At 38.5% G+C, this 9,896-nt stretch overlaps 1 long non-coding RNA gene across 2 annotated transcripts; it reads right to left on the bottom strand.

Moving 5' to 3' along the window:
• Nucleotides 1–2,040: 2,040 nt before the first annotated feature.
• On the bottom strand, nucleotides 2,041–9,896 carry LOC138136394 (uncharacterized). 2 transcript variants are annotated; one of them, XR_011161275.1, is made up of 4 exons: nucleotides 4,235–9,896; nucleotides 4,052–4,162; nucleotides 3,843–3,995; nucleotides 2,041–3,790 (listed from the first exon to the last, which is right to left on the bottom strand). It is a non-coding gene; the product is annotated as an uncharacterized lncRNA (long non-coding RNA). The 2 variants fall into 2 exon arrangements; XR_011161274.1 differs by having other exon boundaries at nucleotides 4,052–9,896.

The raw sequence follows: 9,896 nt of genomic DNA, 5'->3' as shown, positions 1-9,896 counted from the left end.
GTGATGAAAAAGACTAGTAGATCTCGTATTTTACTTCTATCTGCTTCTCAAATTGAGAATGATTTAATTATAGTTTATAATTGAATCAACTAAACAAATAATGCACTGAAATTAACTGCACCGTAATTTGAGGAAGCGTAACACATTTAGTTGAAAATTCAAGTCGACGAAGAGATTTCTTATTGAGGGCGATTCTCACAATAGATGGGTACCGTGAAAGATATTTTGTATTCAAATTCTTCCAATTCATTAATAGTTTTACCAAAATCTTTAGCGTATGGTATTGAAATTGAGAATGAAAAAAATGTAACAGGTTCATTTGAAATTCAGATAGGGATGAGTGTAAAACATGCTTTATTGTCTATTGTTGCATAAAATTAAAATACAACGACGAGTGAGTGAGAGGTGATAAGCAGAAGACAGCAGGCAAGAAAGAGAGGGCATGCCGAAATCGCCGAAAGCAAGGAAAGAAAGCAGCAAGAGAGAAAGAGAAGAGGGTAGGATGTCGGAAGAAGGCCTGAACCCATTCAGAAAGAGTTCCAGAACCGAAAGATCCCCAAGTCGAAGTGAAGAAAGAACTCAAAGCAAAGAAATAGAGAAGAAAGTAGAAACAGTGCTCAGAGAGATAAAAGAGGATATGGCGGGAATAGTAGAGGAGAGCAGAGCACGAAGAAAGGAATTAGCGGCAGCGAGAGAGAAGGAGGGAGAGCAAGAAAGAGAGGACATCCTGAAGTCGTCAGAAGTAAGAAAAGAAAGCAGCAAGAGAGAAAGAGAAGAGGGTAGAACGTTGAAAGAAGGCAAGAACCCACTCAGAAATAGTTCCAGAACGAGAAGATCACCAAATAGAAGCGAAGAAGAAAATCAAAGCAAGGAAATGGATAAGGAAATGAAAACAACCATGATAAGAGAGATAAGAGAGGAGATCAAAACACTAAGAAAGGAATTAGCGGCAGTGAGATAGGAGAATGGGGAGCTAAGGAAAGAATTAGCGACAGTGAGAGAGGAGATGAAAGGAAGAGAAGAAAAAGGGCAGTTGGAAAAGGCAGATTGGATGAAAAGGATGGAAATGATAGAGGAAAAGATGGAACAAAGAGAAAAGAAGGAGAGGAAGAATAATGTTATAATAACTGGAATAGGGGCAATAAGTGGAAATATAGAGAGGGTGGTGGAAGAATGGTTAGAAAGGGAGATAGGGGTGAAAGTGAATGTAAAGGAAGCATTTAAAATAAATAAAGACAAGATAATGCTGGCAAAAATAGAAAGTTAGGAGCAGAAGAAGAACATAATGCTAAGTAAGGGTAAGTTAAAGGAAAAAAAAGGTGAGAGGATGTATATAGATGACGATTTGACAAAAGAAGAAAGGGAAACACAAAAGAAGTTAAGAGAGTTGGTCAGAGCGGAGAGAGATAGAGGAAAAAGGGTGAAAATAGGATACAGGAAAATACAGATAAACGGGGACTGGTTTAGATGGGATAAGAGACAGGAGAAACTCAAGAAAGTTTGCTAGAAGGAGAGAATAAGAAGACGACTCGGCGAGAAAATGTACAAGGAGAAGGTGAACAAAAAGGTAGAGGGACAAAGACACAGAAAAGTAAGAGAGAAGAGAGAGAATAAGAGAATCGAAGTACAATAGGGAGGGGAGAGAGTGTGTGTGAGAGAGGAAAATGATAGCGGGTTGCAGAGTTGGGGACGAGGAGAGAGAGAACAGGAATGGGAAGGAAGGAGAAGAGAGAGAGAAGGCGCAGGAGGTGACGCGAGGATAGTGAGAAGATCGAACACATGCGGCGAAATGAGAAAGAGAAAGAGAAGGGAATGGGGAGAAATAGGGAGCGAAGACGGCAGGGAGAGGGATGAAAGAATAAGGAAGAGGAGAGAAAGAATAGAGAACGAGAGGAGTGTGGGAGAACAATAAATTGTTATTTTTATGTTTATGTTTTGTAATCAGGAATCCGAAAGCCCGTAGGGCAAAATAAAGCATTTTGTTTGTTTACCTCTTCTAATTTTTAACAAAAGTAAATGGTAGGTAAATAAAAATCGAAATATAATGTGGCTGCTTTATTTGATCAATAATTCGCGTACAAGTTAAGGGTTTTTATTGAAGATGCATTAGTTTCGAAGTGGAGCTAACGTTGTTTAGATTCAACCAAGCTTTGAAACTTAGCATATTTGTTTAACAGTGAATTTGTACAAAATACGTTATTTTCCATTCTAACTATTTTTATCTACGATCATGTAAAAAGTAGGCACTTTTTGCGCTAAAAATCGTTGTCAAAGTTGACGTTTAGTGAAACTGACGGAATCGTCCCATAAAACTTTTAGTGCACGCTTTTATGGCACAGAACTGCAGAATACAGCAATACAATTTGTTGGAAACATTGTTTAGAAGTAGGTTGCTAAACGACGTGGTTCTCAAACGACTTTGGTCATTCATAAAATATTGAATCAATGATAATTATTTTATACAAATTTATGTTGAAACCGGTGCGATGATCTCACGATCGTAGATAAAATGTTGTAAGACATATGTGTAAAAAGTTCCTTTGTGGCACTCACATCCTTTAAAATAAACGCGTTCGTGCAAGAAAGGATAACTTTATACACTTATATCTTAAATAACTATAGGTTATCTTAAGTAATCAAGTTGCAGCAAGTGTGTCCTTAAAACCAAATTTTTTATAAACGAATATTGAAAATATTTATTATGCTTATGCTGTTATTGTATTGTAATAGGTACTAAATTAAATTCAAGTACATTCTTTTAAATAGAGCGAGTCATATGAAGAAGTACAATTGCACACTAGTTGATTAGAATTTTAATATACTCGTAATTAAGACTATGCCATTGATTAGATTTTACACCAATAACAATGCATGATTTCATCTTTTTGTTAATGAAGAATTCTCGTCTTCATCTTTGCAAAAAAGCGATGCTTCGACAAATATTCATATACAGGTGTTTCCGAAATAGAATACAAAAAAAGTCTGCCAGCAGTATCGGTCACAAAAGGTTCAGCAGACCTTTTTTTAAGTAACAATCTTGAGGGGTCAAATTTAACCCAAATTCATTCATTCATTTATATTAAAATTTTACTTTAAATATCAACTTTGAAATAAAAGTGTCACCAACTGTCACAAAATTCCCTAAATTACCAAAATTGATTTTATTATAAAAAACTCGTTTTATAAAACCTAAGAGCACTCGTCATTTACAGCCACTCCTTATTGCGGCAGTCGTGCTGCAAATCTGACTCGTGTTTTAATATTAAGTTTTATAGAACTCACGTTTCATATACGGGGTCATTATAAATGATTGTTTCATCGCAGTAGGTGTTGATGACGTACTTGAATGTGCCGCAAGCTTTCTAACATGAGTGAGACTAGCATCGCCGCGAGGTAGCGCTGCTGGCGGTGGTGTAAATTTGTCTACTGGTTTGACTAACGTTGCGAAGCTAGCGGCACATCCCAAATTTGTGCGGGTTTTCAACGCCAACTGCGATAGGACAATCATTTATAATGACCCTGTACTAGTATACAACTCGACAATGGAAAATTTTGAGGCTAATCAAACAATGCCAAATTTCAGACAACAATTCAAAAATCTTCGATTGTCTAGTTGTATAATATAGGATAATTTTATATCGTAGAAAAAAAAAAGCAATATGTGTCTTGATTATTTTATGAGTTCCACAATCTCACCTCAGTTGCAAGATTGCCAATAAATATTTGTTTGGAATCAATTGTACTTCAATTGATAAAGACCGAGAGCATAAGTTACTCCCGTTCGAAATGTCTACAAGTAAAAAGTTATTTTTTTAATCACAACATGTTCAATTTCAACTTACCAAAAGTCCAAATTTGTAGTCTAAAGTGATTCCAGCGAAGGTAAATCCTACGGGATTTAAAGTATTTGACAAAAAAATCAACAGAATCTTTTTATTTTCTACATTCCACTCGTACCACGCACAAGATGATAGAGTATCAAAAATTCGAGTAGTCTGAAATATAAATGACTTAATATGTTGTAAATGGCTTTATTTTAGTGATTACTCGCCTCGTTCAGAAGCACTTGCCCTGCTACACAGAAAATAATAACAATAAAACTATTCACAGTGATCATTAGGCTTGCACGAACTTTCAAAATGGTGCTCATGTTTTCTTTACTCTAAAACGAATAATTAGGAATTTTAATAAATACAAACATGCTTAATAAAGAAGCTTGCTTTGGATCATTTACGTTCAGAAAGAAAAACATCATTGAAATAGTACAGAGAGCACCCAGGATCACAAATACTGCCATCGCCAGACGAACAATTCGAAGAAGCATCTTTATTATGGTGAAAAAACGTAGTTAAAAGTGAAGGTATAAAATTTTGTTTCTACCTTTTGATGCAAACGTGATGGTCGATGCAAAAACGCAACTTCTGAGAAATTCTAGTGTAAAAAATTGCTTGGTCACTTGAGTTTTCACAATTGTCTGATATTTGCAAAATATGTTCGCTAATGAGAAGCATCTGCACGTGCAACGCTAATGTTGTGTAGAACAGAGCCCCCCCGAGCCTAATCGAAGAAAATAGCATAAAAGGGACGATAAAACAACAAATCAAAAACGGAATTATCGTCCGAGTTCCAAAATGTTTCTCCACAATTACCGAAAGAAGAACCCATTCGTTGTGATCACCGAATATCGGTAACATGCTCACGGACAAAATTAACAAAGTACCAAGGAAAATAAAATTGATTATTAAAAATATTTTCGATTTGGTTGCAATTTTTTGTCGTGTTTCAACACCGACGCTGTCTTCTGACCAAAAGCTGGTTTCAAATTTAATCATTAGTTCGGAAATTTTCGGTTCAAGAATTATAACAAATACCATTGTTACTATAGCCTAAACAAAGGATTAGTGAATATTTACATTCAATTCTACGCTATTCTAGTTACTTACATAAAGTGTCAACATCATCATGCAGCCGTATTTTGCAAGTAAATCGAAGGTAAAGTTGTAAAACATGAAATGAAGCTGAATTAACCAGAATGTTGAATAAAAAATCAAACAAAAGACGTTGACGATTTTCGTATATTTGTTATACGAAATATCGATGTACACTTTCTTTAAACTCACAAAAGTGTGATTTTTTAGCGAAAATTTGAAATGTGCATATTCGTCGTTAGGAATAGTCATCTTGTTGTACTTCATTGCATGTTAGAGCTCGTGCCAACTCTCATGATCGATGACGCAGAAACCAAAATGCGTACCGACGCGGCTGTACTATTCGAACTAAAAACATTGGTACTATTTTTTCACACTTTACAGATTTGTGAGCTCATTTATGTTGCTGTTTATTTGGCGACAGGTCTCTAGACAATGTCGGGCATTCTAGTCCAAACCGTTGGACAGTGTAAAATGCAAATTTGGCGCTACCCTGAAAATTTTAACCAAACGACAGACGTTTTTAGGTTTCACTTATCAAAATTGGGCTCCGCCTTCGCGCAGCTTTTGTCACGGTCATCGATCATGAGAGTTGGCACAAGCTCTACACCCTCACTGGTAATAGAACCCGGAAAATAAAGTCAACTGCGATTAATATCGATTATTCTTTGTTTTGAACGCAATGGATTGCATTCAAGTACTATAGAAGAGATTACCGTAAACGTCAGAAAAAAGTTGAAAAAATTCTATTGGACTTATTTGATGATTTGAGGTTTTTGAAAGTGGCACTTAACAGGTTAATTATTATTTATGGCCGGTTGCACCGTTGTGGCGTTAAGCAGGGAAGTTACGTTTCAAAACTTTCCCGCCATCACCATCTCGCGGAAGACACTCGAATGTTCCGAAGCGAGGTTTTTTGGAGGAGACGACCGTCGTGGGAGAAATACGAGAAAGAGAAGGGTCAATGGTGAACGGGTAGTTCCAGTGTTGTGCAAAAAATAGGGTCGTGTGTCCAGGGTGGACCGACTTCACAATTGATGCAGATAGCGTCAAACTCAATGTAGATCTAATCCGACCACAATCCCGGCTGAAAAGTGTCTGATTTCTACAAACTTTCCTCCCATGAAACTTGTTCAAATATTTAGACAAATCTTTCAAGCCTTCAATTACACTGGCAGGTTCAAATTGCTCGTAATTGGGATTTCCATGTTTTCCCTCTTGTGTTCACCATTACTCACACACATCTCTCTCATCAACTTTCAATTATCACACCCGATCACATGACAAATTAAACAATTCAGCGGTGCTACTTTACATGACATAACAATAAAAATACATAACACAATAAATTTGTCTATCCACCTCTTGAAGAGTGTAGAAAGTATGTAAGAGTTCCCTTTTTTTTTGTTTTTTTTTCGGAACAAAACTATACAACAAATAAAATAACAACGGTTGCTCAGAACCTAAACTTGTAATACAAGAACAAAGCGGCACCGTGAAACAAATGAAATATCTAGAATAGACACTGTAAATGGGATGAGTAAAACCCCCAAAAATCATCCACAAACGAGAGCGCACCATAATCTTTTCAATCTCTAAAGTTACACAACAGGTTACATACGATTGCACAGCAAAACTCTAGATTGGAATGACAGACACTCTAATTCCCTAACTGAATATTACGGACCTCTGACTCTCAGCTCTTCAAAGTAGCACGCGGTCTCCGATCGCGAAGTTAACCTAGTTTTCGCCCCCAGTTTCCTAATTACTACCCTAGTAATGTCGGGTCGTCCAAGTCCCTGCGACACCTAATTCGTTATGGGTGCAGTGCCCCAGCTTGTGTCCTCCGAATCGCCACTGTAGTGACCACAGCTGATGAAACAGAGGCCTTCCACCGAAGGCGTCGAGAAACTCTGCGGACAGGATCACACGTCATGAAGGGATCCACGAGTGACTGCGTGGATCCCCCCACGTACGGCTCCTTTGGCAGGCTCCCGTTTTTCATTGCAACGTGGATAACTTACCCCGCGTCTACACCTCTAACTTCGGCCAAACACGTACCCCGTTTTTCCTTGGGGCAAATTGAAGGCCGTTCCCAAAATGGACTCCCGTTTTCTCTATTTAAATCGCTGACGCAGTATGTTCTGTTAATCGTTTCTAACTTTCTAGCCCTACCCGGAAAATGGACTCGCCCAAAGTATTTCTAACTGTTCGCCGCTAAATAACTCTGATTTTAAAGCCCGGACACGACCAACTGATTTCTACGGTTCACCTCTTACGCTCTCTAACTTTGAAAATGGACTCGTCCCACGGATTTTAACTACCGACAACTTTATTGCGACGTCCCCTCAAGAGTTTAACCACTCTATCAATTCCTACTTCACCCGAGCTTATCGGAATAACAAAACGAAATAACGTACCTGCTAAACACTACTTGTTGCCTGTAAGATCATCCTACCTGAATTACAACGCGCAAACTGTCGGTGACACACGAGGTGCACACCTGTAATCTCCTCCGCGATTGGCGACTGTTTACGGAGCACGGCCCTGATTACCATGACAATACACAAGAAAATACACGACTCGCGATTCGTAATCGCAATAACTACATTTTCAACTAAAACAATAACAATGAAAACGACGGTTCAACAAACACCACCGTTCACTTCGAGAGCTGAAAATCGAGTACCGCGTCTTTCGTGTACCAACTGTACGCAATCCAAATCTACCAACAGTGAACAACAAAAGAACCAAACACTGCCTCTTGCGTTTGTTTCGGCGGCGGCAATTTGAATTCAAACTGAGGTATTACAACAGTAAACAATTTGTAATTTGATGTATCACGAACAGTCTCACTTTCCAGATCAACTGTCGTTATCTGCTTTCCTGTCTTCTTATCTACTTCTAAATCAGCAGCAGAACATGTCCAGGTCGCCACTTTTGCCAAATCTTCAACAGCACCTCGAAGATTTGGCAAAAGTGTCAACCTAGACATGTTCATTACTTTTGGATTATCAACTTCAACTATGTCAGTCTCATCATTTTCTTCTGATTGTGGCTGAAAAACTTTTTTTATCAACAGCGTTTTGTCCACAAACGTAGATACCTTCAAAATGCTTTCACATGATGAGCCAGTGCTAACTGTTAAGTAATTTCTTTTTTGGCCCCTGTAAGAAGAGTATAAGGAAACTCACTGTCTTATGTGTAGCAGGCAGACCTTTTTCCATTTTTGATTTTTTCGGGTTCGCTCAAAAAATTTTTTTTTTTAATGAATTATGTATCATTAATAGAGATAATATAATAGTAATACACATCCGATTCGAACTTTCCACTGTTTAGCAGCTGTTACATAAAGAGAATTGAATTCACTAACAGAGCTAAAGTACTGCAACGAAGGCAACACAAGCAGTAAATACCTACATTTGTAAAAGAGTGTAATGGGTCTGTCACAATAGTGTTAATGTTAGTGGTAATGTTATAATGTTAGTGGAGATGGCAATGGTGATGATGTTAGTAGTCCAGTGTTCACAATAATGTTAACGGAATGTTACTCTTACAGCTGTCAACGTGGTGTGAACTGTCACTGCGCCTGCGCGTGCGTGAAATTCTCGATAGTGATTGGTAGATGTTAACGAAGATGTTAAAGAACCAGACATTTTCTGGATCTCTTAACATCGTCTCTAACATTAACATCACCATCACCATTATTGTGAACGCTTGAACGTTTCACCAATGTTCTGAAGATTAACATTCTGGCTAACACTAACATTACCATTAACACTATTGTGACAGATACATTATTCAGTGGTGCTAAACTTAAACTTTACTCCCTTCTTACATTTCGCATGTCAGAAATGACAGAATGTTAGCATCCGTAGAAAGTTGTTTTCAAATTAAAAGATATGGACTTACTGCAATTTCATCACTGTTGGTAGATGCAATTGCCAGGGCAGATGGCTCCTCCTCTTTCTTGGCTGATGATATTTTCTGTTTACATTCTTTTTCTTTATCCTTGTCTGTTTCTCCTTTAGATTACATAACGTAACATTAAAGAAACTAATACAGCCAAAAAATTGTTTTTGGTACAAGCACAAAGTGGTTTTAGACTGGTATAAATCTGTAAAGGACCTGTGGGCGGAGCTTAGCTGCGCGGCCTTTAAAACGTCAGTAGCGTAGGGAAAATGAGAATCGCTAGGTACGGTAGGAACTGCAACAATGGCGCATCATGCAATGGTGTGATATGATCAATAATAATAATTAATAGGTGATTTTTGACATATTTGAGGGCAAAGTCTAGCATTGTTATTTTGACGTAATTTATGCATGCAGAATTGTGGATAAATTTTATAAATCGTATTAGGTAGTGTTCGGTTGGGTGAACTTGGTGCGCGTTGTCAACAGTCAAAATCGCCGGTGCAGGAGGTGAAGCGGGTCCTGCAAATGCCAGAGTACTTTTACACCATTGTGCAAACACCTGAACACAATAAAAAACCAAAACAGATCAGTGACGTGACTCTCGACGCTCGGTTCGACGACGACACGTTCGTATCTCGGCTCAGCCCTTGAAGGGAGTCGAACCAAAAATTTTCATTGTTAGATTTTTTTCTCGGTACCAGATGTGAGGCACCGGGACAAATACCGTTTTACCGTGCCTCAGAATTTCAGGGTGTCGGCCACTACATGTCGACAAGTCGTCTCGGCTGCGACTTCTTTTCGTTACCGCTGTCTAAATGTTTTCTTCTCAGCCGCGGAAGGCGTCTCCGTCCCGGATGACTCATTGCGAAACTCCCGTTCTTTCCCTGGGGCGGGGCTCCTTCCGAATCCTCTTCCAGTCTCGCTTTTCTTCGCGAACCTCGCTTTTCGCCCACGTCGCGCGGATAAACAAACAACCTAACCTCAATCCGGTCAAACAACTCGGAAGGCGGAATCGGAAACAGGTCAGGAGAACGCACCACGTTAAGTTGGCAA

Source organism: Tenebrio molitor, chromosome 8, assembly GCF_963966145.1.
Source record: "Tenebrio molitor chromosome 8, icTenMoli1.1, whole genome shotgun sequence".
Taxonomy (NCBI): Eukaryota; Metazoa; Arthropoda; class Insecta; order Coleoptera; family Tenebrionidae; genus Tenebrio; species Tenebrio molitor.
This window is presented reverse-complemented; position numbering and strand designations above follow the sequence as displayed.